At 42.0% G+C, this 17,778-nt stretch overlaps 1 long non-coding RNA gene across 1 annotated transcript; it reads left to right on the forward strand.

Annotated features, from left to right (window-relative positions):
* Positions 1 to 5,354: 5,354 nt before the first annotated feature.
* On the forward strand, positions 5,355 to 6,617 carry LOC107324260. The gene is made up of 2 exons (XR_001559458.2): positions 5,355 to 5,839; positions 6,499 to 6,617. It is a non-coding gene; the product is annotated as an uncharacterized LOC107324260 (long non-coding RNA).
* Positions 6,618 to 17,778: the final 11,161 nt, after the last annotated feature.

Consider the following 17,778-nt stretch of genomic DNA (forward strand, 5'->3'; position numbering starts at 1 on the left):
GTAGGACATATGTGTGTGCTGCATCTGTTAGATATCCTGCATCTTACCCTCTCTGTACCCAAATTTTCCCATGGAGGAAGAAGTTTACTGCAGGGCTGAGGAGCTAGGGGAATATGCTGAGATTTTCTGTCATATTTCCTGACTTTGGAAGCTGTTTGTCCCCATCAGTGTTCCAGGCAGCAAGTTTGAAAAGGAGGCCTTCTCCTGTAACTCAGGCCAGTCATATTCACAAAGCTCTCTTTGTTATAACCGTGTCTGCTCCATTGCTCCTCTCTGATGAAACTACCCTGCCAGAACCCCAGTGCGTTTGGCTCTGAAAGCAGCAGGCTGGAAGCAGACGGGGTGAGTTCCTCCTTGCTCCTCCTGTCCTGCAACCTTTTGCCCCACAGCTTTCCTCTCTCTTGCTCCAGTGGGTGGAAGAATGGAGGCAATATGTAGACCTCTTCTTCCAGGTAGCAGTGATATGACAAGAGATAGTGGCCTCAAGTTGTGCCGGAGAAGGTTCAGTTGGATATTAGGAAACATTTCTTAGAAAGAGAGGTGAGGCAGTGGCACAGGCTGCCCAGGGAGGTGATGGAAATGCAATTCCTGGAGGTGTTCCAGAGCCGTGTGGATGTGGCACTGAGGGACATGGCAGTGGGCTTGATGTGATGAGCTGGTAGTTGGACTGGGTGATCTTAGTGGTCTTTTCCAACCTTAATGATTCTGTGATTCTGTACACCTTGCAGCTCATACTTTTCTCTGGCCTCAGATACTCACAAAACGTGTTATCAGGTGGGCTAAAGACCTGCCCCTCAGGAAGCTGTGGGTAAGCATACCTTATGTCAGATGGAGCATATGACCTCTGAGATTTTGGGCTTTTGGAAGCGGGGCTAGTTCGTCAGCCTGTAAGGAACCAAAGCACTGAGCTCTTCATGGTGCAGTAGGTTTTTTAGTGTGTGCTGGATTCATTGGAGCAACATGGAGAACAGCAACATACACTTAAATAAGATCTATAAAGGAGAGCAGTTAAAGAAGGAAGCATTCAGGTTACCTGGACTTGTCGTGTGGAGGGTTCTTGCTGTATGCATGAATCACAGTGCCAAACCCCAGAGAGAGCTGAACAGCTTTTCAGCCTCATGCATTCTCATTCTGGCCCTTGGGGCAGGACACACAGGATAACTGACTACCATCCCAGTGCAGCCACAGGCTATGCATTCAGTTCCTCTTGCTGGTGGCTTTACCTGAATTACCATGCATTAACATCCACATTCTTCTTTGGACTTGCCTCATATTCCTTCTGGGTGTATTCACTACCACACTTTTCAGTACCTTAGAGGAAAACAAGGGCGATGTTCCATCCAGTATTTCTGTTCAACTCGATTGGCATTTTGTTACATGAGGCTTAGTGGCAAGTGGGAACACTAAAAGCCTTCTCCCTTTCCTACTCTTTGACTCTGCATCTTGGTTCTGAGAGCTCCCTCCAAGGCATCCATCTGCTCCTGGCAAACACCATTCCAACACCTGTGAGCCAGATGTAAACAGCTGCATGGAAGGTGTTGTTTCTGATCCAGCCTTAATGTGAACCATGCATAGGAATGGTTACAAATGGCTCCATAAAAAAGACAAAATGCATAGCACAGGTGAGTAGCACCTCTTTTCTTATTTCATCTTTTCTTTTATCTTATTTGCTTTCATATCAATGATATAGTGAATTCTTTTGAGAGGCAGGATGAAGAGCAGTTGAATGTCATTTATCTGGCCTCAGTTTATTAAATTGTTTAACTAAATGCTGAAGTCATATGCTCAACCTAAATGTTTGTTTAACTGCTTTCATGAATAGGGATTGCTTAGTGCTATTAGTTATCTTCATTAACACTAGTGGTTTGCATAGCAGGCTGGCTAGTTCTCCCTTTGGTGTTTAACTTGATGCATGCAAAGTTACCTAACCTGAGAGTTTCTGACAGCAAATCTCTAAATACCAGAGATTTTGCTAAGGCATGACGTTGCAGGAGAGTGCTTTTTGAAGACCCCTCTACATATGACTCCTTTGTCTTTGATGCACCAGTGTTACAGGCTACAGTTGCCTTTGTTCACCCCCCCCCTTCCACCCCTGCAGAGTTATCTTTGCACTGCTTTCTTCCCATTTCTTTTTCCAGTTTTTGAATACAAACTGGATTGATATCATAAGCCTTTTCTTTGCTGTTTGTTCTTCTGAATTTGTTCTTTCTTTCTTTCCTTGTCCAAAAGCTGCTGTCAGTAACTGAGTGGAATGCACGGAGCATTTTCCAATAGTCCTTGTTCCTTTGCTGACAACTTCAATAAATATATTGAATTTCAATTTGGATCATAATATTTTATAATCTCACATTTTATAATCTCACGTTCTATGCAGTTATTGTTTGATTCTCCTGTTACTGTGAGCTATTTGAGTTTTCAGCAGGCTGCTGAACAGTTTATGCTGTGTCAGATCATGGCTTCTCTGTAGTCTCATAATAAGCCCCCAAGGAAGCATATTCTGAAAAACAGGTTTGGCTCAGATTGGATATTAAATCAAGGTTATAAAAAGCTTGCACTTTATTGTCTTCCTTTTCTTTCATTCTATTTCTCCCCTTTCTTCCTTTTCTTCCTATTTTTTTTTAAATAAATTTTCCTCCCCTCCCTCCCCTCCCTCCTCCTCCCTCCCTCCCTCCCTCCCTCCCTCCCTTCCTTCCTTCCTTCCTTCCTTCCTTCCTTCCTTCCTTCCTTCCTTCCTTCCTTCCTTCCTCCTTCCTTCCTTCCTTCCTTCCTTCCTTCCTTCCTTCCTTCCTTCCTTCCTTCCTTCTTCTTCCTTCCATTACTTCCTTCCTTTCCTTCCTTCTCTCCTTCTTCCTTCCTCTATCTTCCTTCCTTCCTTCCTTACCTTCCTTCGCTTCCTTCCTTCCCCTTCCTTCCTTGCCCTTCTCTTCCCTTCCTTCATTCCTTGCCTTCCTTCCTTCCTCCTTCCTGCTCCTTCCTTCCTTCCTTCCTTCCTTCCTTCCTTCCTTCCTTCCTCTCTTCCTTCCTTTCCTTCCTTCTTCCTTCCTTCCTTCCTTCCTTCCTTCCTTTCCTTCCTTCCTTCCTTCCCTTCCTTCCTTCCATTCCTATTCCTCCTTCCTCCTTCCCTCCTTCCTTCCTTCCCTTCCTTCCTTCCCTTCCTTCTCCCTCCCCACACTTGTATCTGTGACAGAATCCCTTCGCCACACCTAAACATCACAGGGGCCCACCCTTCCTTCCTTCCTTCCTGTCCTTTCCTTCCTTCCTTGTCCTTCCTTCCTTCCTTCTTCCTTCCTCTCTTCCTTCCTTCCTTCCTTCCTTCCTTCCTTCCTTCCTTCCTTCCTTCCTTCCTTCCTTCCTTCCTCCTTCCTTCCTTCCTTTCCTTTCCTTCCTTCCTTATTCTTCCTTCCTTCCTTTCCTTCCTCCTTCCTTCGCTCGCCTATCTACCTTCTTCCCTTCCTTCCTTCCTTCCTTCCTTCCGTTCCTTGTCCTTCCTTCCTGTCCTCTCCTTCCTTCCTTCCTTTCCTTTCCTTCCTTCCTTCCTCTCTTTCCTCCTTCCTTCCTTCCTTCCTTCCTTCCTTCCTCTCTTCCTCTCTTCCTCTCTTCCTCTCTTCCTCTCTTCCTCTCTTCCTCCCTCCCTTCCTTCCTCTCTTCCTTCCCTCCCTCCCTTCCCTCCCTTCCTTTCCTTCCTTTCCTTCCTCTCTTTCTTCCACTCTCCCCCCCTTTCTCCCATCCTCCCTTTCCCCCTTCCTCCCTTTCTCCCTTCCCACTTCCCCCCTTTTTTTTTTTTTTTTTAAATTATTCTTTCCCTTCCATTTCTCCCTCCTTTGAAGCCTGGCATTTGTCTGTTTCCATTTTCCATTTAGGTTGGGAATTTCCAGTAAAAAGAAAGCCTTGAGGTTGATAAGGTCCTACCATCAAGTCAGGTTGCCGAAACAAATATATAACCACAAGAAACTGGATCAAAAGGTAAATAATAAATAAAGGCAAAGTCAGTACCTTACTTTTGCAAGTCAGTCTTGGATATATACTAGAAACCTTTAGAAATTAAAGTACCTTTAAGCAGACTTCTAGTGTTTTTCAACTTAAACCTCAACAAAGCACTATGAACATAACACTTAATGGTCAGTTGTTTCATGTTTACTTTATAAAGCAAACAACAATCACTTAGTGGAATACTTACTTAAGTTCTTACCAAAATTTTAAGGGGCAAATAAAATACAAATATAGAGATTAAATACAGATGTTTATCACAAAGGTTTGTAAATGCATGCAAACATATATCAGTGACTTAGCATAGAAGGGAAGCAGGACTGGAAATGATTTCAGTATTCTCTCAAATCAGGAGATCAATTAGTAACTGCAGTCTCTACTACAGGTGCGTATTCCCTACCTCCAAATAGCATTCTGCTATTCTGTTCCCATGGTATCACTTGGCAACAAGTCCTAAAGAGATGGGGAGAGAGCAGAGTCGAGTGTCAGCTGGTACTATCGCACATGAACGTGATTTTCTTAATCTTCAAATGCCAAAAGAAAATGTAGAAATGTTGGGCTAGGCTGGTGATACATGCTGTAGGTTAGACACTTGAAAGTTAGAGTTTCGGTAAATACAAGTCAAGCTTTTTCTTTCCCTTGTTTGCAATTCCTATCTCCCTCCACCTCTTCTTTCACCAAACACTTCTCTCTCCAACCCAGTAGCAAGCTGAATTATTTTTGTTCCTGTTTCAAGGAGTTCTAGCAACAAATTGCAAACTTCATTGGAAAGTAAGAAATGAGAAAAGGAAAGGAATCACAGAACAGGCAGGTTGCAATTACTTCTTGAGAGTAAGTTTGCAGAAGAGTGCTTGAAGAACTTTATTTACAAGAACACAATGGACAAATGGAAGATGATCTTTTATCATTTTTTATGTCTGGGCATACTCTTAACAAGAAAAAAATTAAACTGGTTTTCTCTGAAAACCAAGGGAACTTGCATTCCTTTGAAAGCCTTTTATGAAGGTTATGTTTCACTTTTGGCAGATGAAAAGAAATGGAAAAGGAGCAGTATGTAGCTTGGATTTCCCCACTAAGCAAAGGACTCTAAATGAGAACTGTTGCATTGGTATGTGTATACATCCTCTGTAGTTATGCTGCAGAGGAGGGGAAATGAAGTTATACTATCACTGTTTGAACAGAAGTCTGTACCTTGTTGCAGGAAAAGAAGTGAATTGGAAACACCCACGAACCAAGATTTAAAAATAAAAGGTATGCGACGATTCCCCAGAGCTTCCAGCCTTACACCCACCTTTGCAGACCTATATGAATGACCCAGTGTTCCAGAACTGCCAGAGCTCATAGTACCCTTGAAGGCACCTTCCTTTTGGCCTGGTTCAGTGCTGGGCAGGTGGCTTGTCAGTGAGGGCATCCCATGAATACATGAGGTGGAAGAATAGACTCTTTCCTTACTTCCTTTCTTGGGCTGTGACCACCTGTGAGGGCCCCTAAGCCCGAATAGAAACCCCCAAAAATTAAGGGACGTAGCACAGATGGCAAGGGAATACCCCTAAGTCACTGACAGCTCCTGAGAGGAGCAGTTTATTTGGAGGCAAAGCTACCTTACTAGCTGTTTCTCGTAAATGAGATATAGTTGTTCTTCAAAACAATGAAAAAGCTGCTTCCTCTTGGTCTCTCCTATGATGCTTCTGTGTCAGACAAGATGGTAACCTATATAAATCAAAATTTATATAGATTCCAAACTTCAAAGCAGGTGATGTTTTGTCTTACCATGCCAAGAATGGAACACTTTGGAACCGGAACATGTCTCCCTGCACAGGAGGATGCCAATGAACTCTCTCCTTCATAACAGGTGATAAATGATCTCAGCATTAAAGCGAGGTGTCTGCCTTCACCTGGAAAATCAGAATTGGCAAAGTTACTTAAAGAAATTTGCTTGTATATAGATGTCAGTGCATGTTATGAGCAGTTTGAGAGTGGTGCGCTGGATAGATAGAGCTGGCCTCTTGAGCTTGGCAGACTAGGACAAATGAATTTGATTTATGACTACAGAGAATCTGGATCATGATTTTCATATTATGAAGCTCCAAGAAGAGATTGTTTCTGTTTCCTGTCAGTATTGTTTTCTCCAGGAAAGTGCAGAATAAATGCAAATTTTATAATCTGTGAAAATGTTACATCAAACAAACAAACAAACCCTCAGACAATCAACAACACATAATATTGCTTTTCTTTATCAGTGGATTGGGTTGATTTTAGCAGCATTTAACAGTTTTGTTTGAAGAAGCAGAACCAGTTGGACTTCATAATTTGACTCAGTTCATTGCAGTTGTGCTGTAACTCTGTTGTGTTATATCAAGGGTGAGATAGGATGAGAGGTACTGGCCTTAAGTCACACCAGGGGAAGTTCAGGTTGGATATTCTTATGCTTTTAGGATTTTTGGGTTTCATCTTCTGCTGTGCACAGTTCAGCATCACTAAAACAATGTCTTGCTGGTTATGTCTTTTCAGTATCCAGTGTTGAAGTCTTTCTTGTTTGAGCCAGGACAAGAAAATGCCAACAGTTCCTACAGACCAACTCTTTTTTTATTTTCTGTGTTCAACAACAAGACAATAAATAATAAACATCATATCCACAAACTCCAGAGGTTTTTAGAAAGCCTAAAGCACAGCTATGATTCAAGATTTACCATGAGAAATTAAAATCCTACAGTACTGTGTTTTAAGCATTGATACAATACAGCTGCTCCACTCCATTCATTGTATATATTAGAACAATGCATACTGAAAATAACAAATTAGATACCATGGCTCTATAGCCAGGAGGATACATTTAGAGCAGTTGAAAATTTAGGAAAGTTTTGCTGATGGACTTAGTGAAAGCAAGATAGCTGTGCAACTAGTCCTCATTTTTTGCGAGCTAGAATTACAGCCTTGCCATCTTGCTTTCCAGAGTGGCCCTTTGAAATTGCAGGGGTGTGCTAGCAGTATGAGGCTCTTTGGTTCCAAAGCATCTCCTACAGTCATTGCTGGAAGAAGACAGAAACATGAATGTGGCCTTACATTGGTTGATGCTGCACAGTGTCTCAATTCAGCCAAGGGAATGCAGTTGAGGAGGTGCCTTTATGAGCTTTTACTGTGTGTATTGCAGTGCAGCACTCAGATCTCATGGCCAGGGAACCTAACAAAGGTCTACATCGTTCAGTCATTCATTTGTTCATTCATTTATGCAGTGGCTGAGTTCTAAGTGATTAGTACAGCCCAGCAATAAAGTCTGCAGTTTACAACTGTAGCTGCAGCTAAGTATTAAAAGAGCCTTGAAAACTAGCTTGCTGTTTCTTCCCTCCTGAGTTAAACACAACAATCATGACAAGAAGCAAACACACAGAAGTTAATGGCATATAGGCAATAGGCTAATCGATGGTGCTTCCATGATGTCAGGGGACCCTTTCACTTCTGAGTGAAGACTCTCACCTAGCCTGAGTTGTCTGCACTGGTGCTATTAGTAAGCAGCAAACCCACAACCCCAGATTGCTGCAGTGCTACAGGCTGTGTAGGAGCTTACAAGGACCACCGGCAACACTTCCAAACCCACACCTCAGGGTCTGACTTGTGCCCATGAGGCCGTGCCCTTGTCAGTTCTTCCGTTAAAAAGTAAAATCTGGTAAACCACAAAGCTGTCTGTCTCTTCTCTGTGGTTTTATTTTTTTGTTTTGTTTTTTCAGTTCCTCAGTCCCCATCTGTGTGAATCTAAGTCCCAGCCCCAGGGCCACCGGCTCATAGCAGCATTGCTAAATATCAATCCCTTTTCTGTGGGTTTTCTCTTAGGGGAAGCAATTTCAGGGCCGGGGGGGAGGGAGGGGGATCAGAAGAGAGCCAATGGGTGGGCAACAGCTACACATCATGGACCAGTGGGAACCACATCTGATTTTGCTGCTTCAGCCTCTTCTATTTAGCATCATGCCTAGACAATTCCTGCCTTGCTTGCATTTTTTAATCATCAAAGATTTCTTGTAGGTCTGAAAATCTCCCTCCTATTCTTGCTAGGTAGTAGAACAACCAGGACACTTTCCCCTGAGCTGCTTCTGTGATGCTGCATCCTGTACAGTGATTGTGGCAGTCATCCCTGAGACCTATGCAACAGTACCCAGATTTGCACTTGGAGCATGATGCACAAGATACTCTTATCCAGGCAGTAGGTTCATTTGTCCTCTGCTTGGTGGAATCTGTGTGAAATTTACTTTTGAACTTACTTTCAGCAGGGCAGGGTCAAGGATTCTTTGCCAGTATCTTTCTCCTTTGTATCTTAGTTAGAATGTACAGCCCATCAGTGTTGGCTAAAGCTGCCCATTAGCCTTGTAAGCTTGCTGGTGCTGTGTCCTTTCCTTGTCTACTGGAATAGACAGTCCTGGTGATAAGTGCAGCCTTACTGAGCTCCATTGACAGCCCTCACAGTGCTGTTCCTCCAGTGAGGAATACAGTCTCTATTACATGGAAATAGTCTCCTTTAGCTTTGATGCAATGCTGGGAGGCTGAGCTTCTGTTCCAGTTCATTCATACTTTGGGTATTTTAAAATTAAGGATGTAAAATATAACATCAAGGATGTTATATTTTAAAACTCCTTGATACTGTTCTGAAGTGTATTTCATTTGTGCATGCCTTTATTTCTTTTAGAGGGAATCAGCCCTTCTGAGCCCTTTCTTATATTATGCTGCTTATATATTTTCTTTTGGTTCTCATAACCCTGTCAGACACCTTATCACCTTGTGCAGCTCTGTCCAGTTGAAAATCGATTATTGCCATTTGTCCATTTATCTTGTGCCACAACATTTTTCACTGCCCCTGTGAATAAGCCCCTTCCATCTCATGGTGCCATCATCCTCCTCCTCACCCATGCTGTGCGCCATAGTTTCATGTCTGTTCTTTCACAGACAGGGCAACTCATTATAATGCCTGCATCGTTTCCCTAATGTTGGGCCTTGTCACAGCTTGAAAAGACATTCACCTCATTTGTGCTCTTCAGGCACCTCCCAGTGCAGTCTTGGTTTTTCCTTCCACCTGATGTGCCTCAAAGCTCCGGCCCAACTTCTGGTCAGCCTCAGACTGTCCTGGTTGTCTTCCTTTGCCTGGCAAATCCCAGTTCCTTTCACCAGAGTCAATTTCGTAACATCCCAGGCTCTGTCCCAGGCAGTAATTATAAGGGTAGAGTCTGCTCCTGAAGCCATATCTTTGGCTCTGTCACATGAGGGCAAACTTCCCTTTGTGTATCCTACTTGAAAATAGATGGCTCAGACCTGGCAGCCAGAGCCAGGACATGTTGACCGGGCATGGTCCAGCATTCTTGGTCGCCCTGAGAACTGGGCCTGCAGAACACGTCATAGTCCAGAGAGAAGCTCAAATTGTTCTTTTTTAAAGTTAACAGTGGATTACTGTGCTTTTATCAAGTCCAAATGTACTTGAATTTATAACTGTGTATGTTTACTGCCTTCCTGTGCCTGAAGTCTGCCTCTGATTTACACTTACAGATTGAGGCATAATCTGTATCAGAAGGAAAGATGCTCTTGTTTTTAATTTAGGAAGGAAAAAAGAAACAACAAAACCCACTAAAGATCATAAAAAATTGCACAACTTGCCAAAACCTCACTCATGTCAAAACCCATAAAGGGATCTATTTAATTCCTCATCCTAGGCTTACTGTATGGTGGAGTAATTAAGTTCACATGTTCATTTAGACTGAATAAACTGTATTGCTCTAAAGAAGCTTCATGAGCTATTCTTCTGCTGAGGACAGCAGGAGGCAGATCATCCAGCATCTAAGGACCAGGCGGTTGTGGTGACAAGTTAGCACCTAGTGCAGGGTTGCAGCCTGCACCCAAAGCCTTAGAGCACTGCTGGCTCCCATTAGGTGAGGATCTGGCCTCTAGGCTGTCTCCTTCTATGATCCAAATTGCAAAAAGCTGCTTTCTGCAATTCTAACATCTGCCTGTATGTACTGTGAGAAAGCCAGGGTCTGCATGCAGATGGGTATGGATATGTCCTTGGGGTCTGTTCCCACCAACTGCAGGAGTCCCTCTGAGTTCAGAGGGACTCGAGTGTTTGGAAATTACAGGGCATAAATCTGGGCACAGTTAGGAAGCAGCCCACAGGGAGAGCAAAAAAAGGTCTGGACTCTAGCTGAGTTCAGATTGGTGGGAGTTTGGACATCCACAGAGCTGAAAATGTCTGTGAACAGGCCAAAACGACCGAGTCTGATGAGCAACCTGAAAAGAAGCATTTAAATGCACAGGTTCTGCAACTGAGGGAACAGTCTGAGCATCCAGCCATTCATTCCCCTATAATGACTTTTGTCCTAACAACAGCTTAAATGGTTCCCTAAACATTAACTTGAACTTGCTCAAGGGAAGGGCCTTTTTTGGTTATAATAATTTCACGTGAAGTACAGTGTGCACATTGGAGGGTAACTAGAGTTAATGTCAATTATGAATCACCAATTTCCTGCTCTAAATAGCATTTCCTCTCAGCAGCTTTGCATACGACAAGATGCCCTGACATTTTAACCCAAATTGTTCAGCTGAGACTGATTCTCACTTACTGTTTCCTTTCTAAATGTGAAGTTTTGTACAGTCTGTGACAACACAAAACCTAATGGTGAACAAATTAATTGGCTTTAATTTCTCATAATAAATGGCATGCATAAATGTCTCTTCCACTTTGCCTATTGCATTTATACACCAAGAAAATCACTTAATGGGGGGTATTGGTGTGAGGTTGTAACAAAATAAGGTTGCCATTTTTAGAGTCTGGCTGTATCTTCCCAGATCATTTTTTGCTTCTATAGTTGAATTTACAGGAGTGTTTTTTGTCATTATAGAAATTTCCAAATCACATTCCTACCTCTGATATTCTACTCAAGAAGGTGCTATGCCCTTGTCAACTAAGTGGAGATACTCCTGCCATCTGACGTTGTTTTCTCTTCTTTGTGCAAATCTCCCTGTACTTAAACTACAATCTGACCCACAATGATATGCAAGCTGCAAGTAGTCCTTAGGGTCTGACCTTTGCTTAGAGAAGGTATTTAAAACTGCATTTAGATACATTAGCCTTCAGTATGTACTCAGGCAAAACTGCCCATTATGCCACTGGAAGCTGTTCAGGACTTTCTACTGATCTCTTGAGGAATGTGACAGACAGGAAAAACAGAAGAGCTGCTATGGTTTTTGTTTACAGATGATGGAGTAGAGACCAAATTTGACACCCATGGTGCATCACATATCACCTACATGGGTGGGTAGAAGTGCCGTTGAAGCATGCACAGGAGAAAGTGCATGGAGAAGAGGTACCACCTGTAGGCTATATTCCAAGGTCTGAAACTCCACATGGAAAACCTGAGGGGCATGGTTTGAAAATCCTGCTGGGAAAAAGTCTGAGTTGAATGTAGTCTGCTTGTAGATGTGATTTGGAGATCCCATAGGACACATCATGACTGTTCTTTGATACTCAGATAAGCATTTGACAGACAGCAAGTCTTTACAGGGAGACTCTTTCTCCAACAGATGGAAGAAATACACTGCAAACTGCACACTTCACATCAAATGTCATTATCCCACAGCGTTTGACACAAAACTTTCCTCAGCCTCGGGAAAGAAAAAAACAAAGTACTTAGCACTGACCTATGTATAACTGTGGATATCTGGCAAGTCATATAGAGAGAGCATATGCTTACAGGATAATTTCAAGCAGCCTTAAATGTGGAATTCATCTGCCAGAACCAAGACATCCAACAGCTGGATTAGTAAATCAGAACTTTTGGCATCTTGGCCAACACTCTTGGATGCCTTTGCTATTAACAGAGAGAAACAGGTAATGTCAAATGCACTTCCATCTCATCCTAACATCAGCAAGTAAACCATTCTTTGGGCAGCACCTATTCCTGTTTCCACTAAAAACAAGAGAAGTCTAGAGTGATTTGCTGAGTCTGAGATCTCTTAACTTCAGGGAAGTGAATCTCACAGGTGTCTGCAGAACAGTTGATCCATACCACCAAGATTCATGGAAGCACAATAGTTTTTCTCCATCAGATACAAAGGAGAGGAAACGATGATCAGAGTGTACTGGAAATATTAGCCAGCATTTTGTCATTATAATGCCCTCAGATTTGACTCCTAAGCAAGAATTTAGGAATAAACCTCCAGCACCAGATCTCCAGACTGATGGCTGAAATGATCTGGGGAGGCAGAATGATTCACTTGTGGAGAATTCAGACTTGTGCTGTTTCTGGTTTGCCTGGGGCATCCAGATTGGTGTATCCAGTCACTTCAAAGGAAAGGGGACAGGGATTGTGGCCACAGTTTCTTATAGCAGAAGGCTCTAAACTCAGGCAGTCCTATCTTCTAGCAATCTGAAGGTAGACTAAAGGTATATTTTATCTCTTATTCATTATTTTGTCAAAAGATTGAGTTGTCTTTCTGGTCTGTCCACCCTTACCTTTGTTTCCCCCATTGGCTTTACACCTAGCTGGCCAATTTCAACCAATTTTGCCGCAAAGCAGAGATTTTGGAGAAAACAATGTTTCTCGACAAATTCTTGGAATAGAAATAGGCATGGGTTATTTCCCCTAGACAGTAGTGTTGCTGCATCCTATTAATGTCTTGCAGAAGGAAAGTGAAGTACATGTGGTTCATCAGTTTGAGTAGGTGAGGAGCTGTAGTGCTCTGGCTACAGTGAGTGGGTACTTGGTAGCCAGTTAGGGCATACTGTCCCTTCCTTAGTAGTCAGGCAGCAGCTTAAAAAGAAGATTTCTGTGGAAGGAAACAAAGGATATGGCTGAGGCAAAGTCAGACATTACATATCCTCAAGAGATTCAGGAGCAAAGTTGGAGGTAAAGTAACGACAAAACTTGAATGGGCAAACATGAGGGATGTAAGGTTTAAAAATGTGACTTCTTCACTTTTCCTGTATAACCTTTTCATTATGGGTTTGTAGGCAGCATATTGCAAGAGAGCCATCCGTGTCTGTGTCCTGTACCTACTGCTTGCTGAAGGCACCAGGAGGACACCAGCTTTGGGGGACACCAATTTTGTGTCACAGCATGGAATCATTTTTATGCTTGTTTAAAAAAATCTGAGTATATTTCACAGGCAATATGTCTTTCTGACTTCTGTGGTAAAATGAATAACCAAACAGCTCAGGCCTAATTTTCACATAATTCTTTATAGCTCCCTAAGTAGAAGAAGCTTTGCTATAATAATGCAATATGTGAAAGCCACGGAATAAACACTTCCAGATATTCTTAGCACACATTCATGTACACGTAAAAACTTTAAAACAAGAGGAGTATTTAAGTTTTAGAAGAAAATAGGCAGTTAGGTGTTAAAACAACCTTGCAAAATGAATCTGAGGGAACACATGACAGGATGACATAAGACATGAAGGACAAAAATTACCTGGACATTTGTGCTGCTTGATCCTGGGTTGTTATACATGGGTGTATAACTTTATGTACCAGAATTATTAATTATCTAATAATAATATCTGTTTGGTTTATTAAAATGGCAGAAAATAGTTTCTCTAAAGGTTCTGGATACTTTTTTTCTGTACATGTGTGTACATTGAATATATAAATATTACATTACTTGTTACTGTAGATCCTTCTCCATCATTGCAATACTTTCACTTCTCCCTACATTTCCAGCTATAAAAAGACTACCAGTGGTACAAAAAGGAGTGGAGGTACTGGAGCAGGTCCAGAGAAGGGCAACAAAGGGCTTGGAAAATCAGCCCTATGAGGAGAGGCTGAGGGAACTGGAGCTGTTTAGTCTAGGGAAAAGGAGGTTGGGGGAGACCTTATTGCTCTCTTCCAGTGTCTGAAATGTGCTTACAGTGAGGGCGGAGCTGGCCTCTTCTCACTGGTGACAAGTGACAGGACGAGGGGAAATGGCCTCATGTTGCGCCAAGGTAAGTTTAGGTTGGATGTTAGGAAACACTTCTTTACAGAAAGGGTAGTTAAACACTGGAATAGGCTCCCGAGGGAGGTGGTTGAGTCACCATCCCTAGATGTGTTTAAGCCGTTTGGGTGTGATGCTCAGAGATATGATTTAGCAGAGGGTTGTTAGAGTTAGGATACTATGGTTAGTCTGAGGTTGGACTTGATGATCTTTGAGGTCTTTTCCAACCTGAGTAACTCTATGATTCTATGATGATCTGCCCTTTTTCAATTCAGTAATTAAACAAAACACAGTCCTTCCACACGCTGTATTCCTATACATCCTACCTGTTTGCAGCAGTAGGGGACATGTTTGTGTCTGTGCATAAGTACATGTTTACATTTAAAGACTGCCCTTGCATATGTATTCTATTCATGGTCTTCACAAATACAACCGTCACACACACTAGGTGGTCCTTTTCTGACAGTACATTTGATGATATGGATGTCTGTTATCCACTGTCTAAGAATGCAACAATCACAAATGGAATGTTATGAACTGGCACCATTGGAAAATCCCTCAAATTGAAACATAAGGTTTCTTTTGCTGCAGAATTCTGAATACTTTTCATTCACAACAAGCGCACTCTGTAGAGGTGAAATTCCACTCCTTTGAGGAGCCAACCTGATGCTTGCTGATGTCAGTGGGGCAGAGAATTCAGTTGTACTGAACTGCAGGTAATAGTTATTCTTTTCTGTGTTTGGACAAGAGTTTTGTAGGTGCATACAGAGGTGAAATACAGAAGCAAGTATACTAAGACTTCAGGTTTGCGATGCATTTCATGGGGAGTCAGTGAGGGATGCTAGTAGAACTCTACACAGAGGTGAATCTCTTTCTCTTCAAAACTACAGACTTGACGGTGGATTTATCTGATTAAATTCTACCTGTATAAAAAATAGGAATTTAGTCTGACAGTTCACAAAGTATTTTTTGTTGCTCACAGGGAGAAAGACTGCTGTTGACAACTACCTTAAGCTGTCCTGAAATGAAAATAACTTGGGATGGAAACTCTGTTTGCCATTGGAAGAGCCTATACTCAGTTTTCAGATTATGGCTGCTAGGTGAGAAAAACTTTCTCTGAAGGGATCTCTGATTAAAATTGAGTTGTGAGCAGGACATCTTATCAAATATCTGGTCATTTCATGCACATAATCATCTCTGAAAACATACCTCTGATCTGTGCTTTGCACTTTTTCTATTTTGAGTGACTTTTTTTATGGGAAGAATTAAGCTACAGTGCTTGAGAGCAGACGAATATGAAAAACTGTGGGCCATAGACAGGAAATGGGCATGGCTGAGCAAGGACCTGCTGGTCAAACTGAGGGATAAGAAGGAAAAATATAGGCAGTGGAAGCAGGGATGGGTGACCTGGGAAGAATATAAGGTGGCTGTCTGGAGATGCAGAGATAGAACCAAGAAACCCAAGGTGATATGGAACCAAACTTGGTGAGGGATGTGGAAAATTATAAGAAGGGTTTATTTAGATACATCCGGCAAAAGAGACAGGCAAAAGGAGAGTGTACTCCATCTGATTAGTGAGAAAGAAGAACTGGCTTCAACAGTCATGGAGAAGGCTGAGGTACTCAAAGAGTTCTTTGCCTCAGTCTTCAGTGGCAATCATGCTTTCCATACAGCTTGTTTCCCTGAACTTCTAGGAAGGGACTGAGAGTGAAATCTCTTTTCACTGTAAGAGAAGAGTAAGTCTGAGATCACCTCACGAGACTGAATATGTAGAAGCCTATGGGGCCAAGCATTTTAGGGTCCTGAAGGAACTGGATGGGGCCCTGGGCAGCCTGGTCTGGTGGATGACAGCCCTACTAACAGCAGAGCTAGGACTAGATAATCTATAATGTCCCTTCAAACATGAGACAATCTATGGTTCTATGATTCTATAGTTCTTTTGGAAGGAGGAGGGGGGGCTATTTTTTATACTTTTACCTTTGTGCTTTCAATCATAAGTAAGTTCATTCAGACCACAACTGAGAGTGCCAGTTTGTAAGTCACCAGCCTATGAGGTTAATTAACTGCTGATTAATTTTCAGTTATTGCCATATGTGTTCTTGAAGCTGAAGATGAAAATGTGAATGCAATTTTTGTTGTTGTTGTCAAATTTAGTCCAATATCTGCAGATTTTCCTGCACTTGGAAATTGTTTCTGTGGCAGAAACCAAATAAGCACTTCTTCTCAGAAATGCCACTGTATGACATGTAATTGCTAATTACTGAGTATTTAACGTGTGCTTTGCACCCAACAAGTATCTAATAAGAATATTCTCTCCCATAGATGACACAAACTAAACAAACCTATGCTGCACCTTTTAGAACTCAAGGAGTGTAATTTTCAGTAAGGACTGTGAATTATCTACTGTCTCCTGGCAGATTTTATCCAGAAGCTGCTTAGTGTGTCTTTTGTCTTGGACATGGCAGGTCTTTTATGTGAGCAACCAGATATGTGAGTCACTTTCCTTCTCATAGATAAACAGAGACAAGTGGACATGGCAGCTGAATGACCAAAGGGACAATGCCTTCAGTTTAAAAAGCAGGTGTAGGCTAAATTAAAAAGCATTGTTCTGGATAGTCTTTTTAAGGTAAGCACAGTGCCAGAGTGTGGGTGGCATTTCAGCCTGCAGCTCCAAGTGAATGGAGATGATGCTGTCATCCACACTGGGTGCCCAGAACAAAGGAGGAAGAGAGCCCATACAGACATGGCCAGTGAGAGAAGGTTGACTAAAGAGGCAAAACAACATAAGCACTGAATATGAGGGGAAAATGTTCAGGAAAATGTCCTAAGGATGTGAGTCCTAAGTGGATCAATTTTTTATCCTGTTAGCCAAACCTGGCTCTGCAGCAAGGCAAGCCAAAGAATGTCTTCTTTATTGTTTCCATGATGCTTACTCATCTACAAGCCATTCCCCTTTTAGATTATTCTATTTTTAAGGCATAATTTCCATCTGTTCTTTGATCTAATACTACATAAGACATTTAGTTAATAACATCATCCATCAAATACCAACTTTCCTTTAGAGTTCAAACACAATCGACACAGGACCCCGTCCATCTGCTGGCCAGTGCCTCTGAACAGATCCAGCTTGTGAATGGCCAGCTATGTCGCCTATTTTTTAATTAACCAGCTAAGGTCTGCTCTTCTTCGTGCTCCGTACTGCCTCGGGATGACTAGGGGGCACTCCAAAGGGAAGGAAAACATGCTCCACTGTGGGAGTCAAAAAAGAGTTTTAGTGCATCCAGAGACATGCACAGGCAAATGAATTTGGGATGTTCTCATTGTAAGTAGGTTTCTCCACTGGATGGAGTCTGCCTTCAGCCTTCCAGGGCATTCATTTTTGCATAACAGGCAATATTTGAGTAAAAGGTGTGAAGGAAAGTATCTTCAAACACTGACATTCTATGGAGAATAGAGAAGAATGTTAACTAGATATCTTAAATATCTCAGCCTCTGAGAGCATATGAGGGTCTATTTGAGAGAAATGTCAGAATTTGGGGGCTGACTATTTGAGGTGCTTGAATTGCAGATTTACACACAAATATTGATACAGAAAACTCTTGTCTGCTTATTCAATTGGGAAGCCTGAGAACATCAGACAACTTAGGAGACCAATTGCAGTAAAGCAGCACAGCTCGGATTTAGGATATCTGAGCTTAATCACAGTTCACATAAAATCTAAAAAATAAATCTCAGGAAAAATAAAGGAGATTAATGAGTAACCCAGTGAAAAAGCAGTTTTGCTATGGATATTTTCCAAGTGTAAATACATATAACATTTTTTAATTATTATTTTCAGGTTATTTT

This window comes from Coturnix japonica, chromosome 1, assembly GCF_001577835.2.
Source record: "Coturnix japonica isolate 7356 chromosome 1, Coturnix japonica 2.1, whole genome shotgun sequence".
In the NCBI taxonomy this organism is placed as follows: Eukaryota; Metazoa; Chordata; class Aves; order Galliformes; family Phasianidae; genus Coturnix; species Coturnix japonica.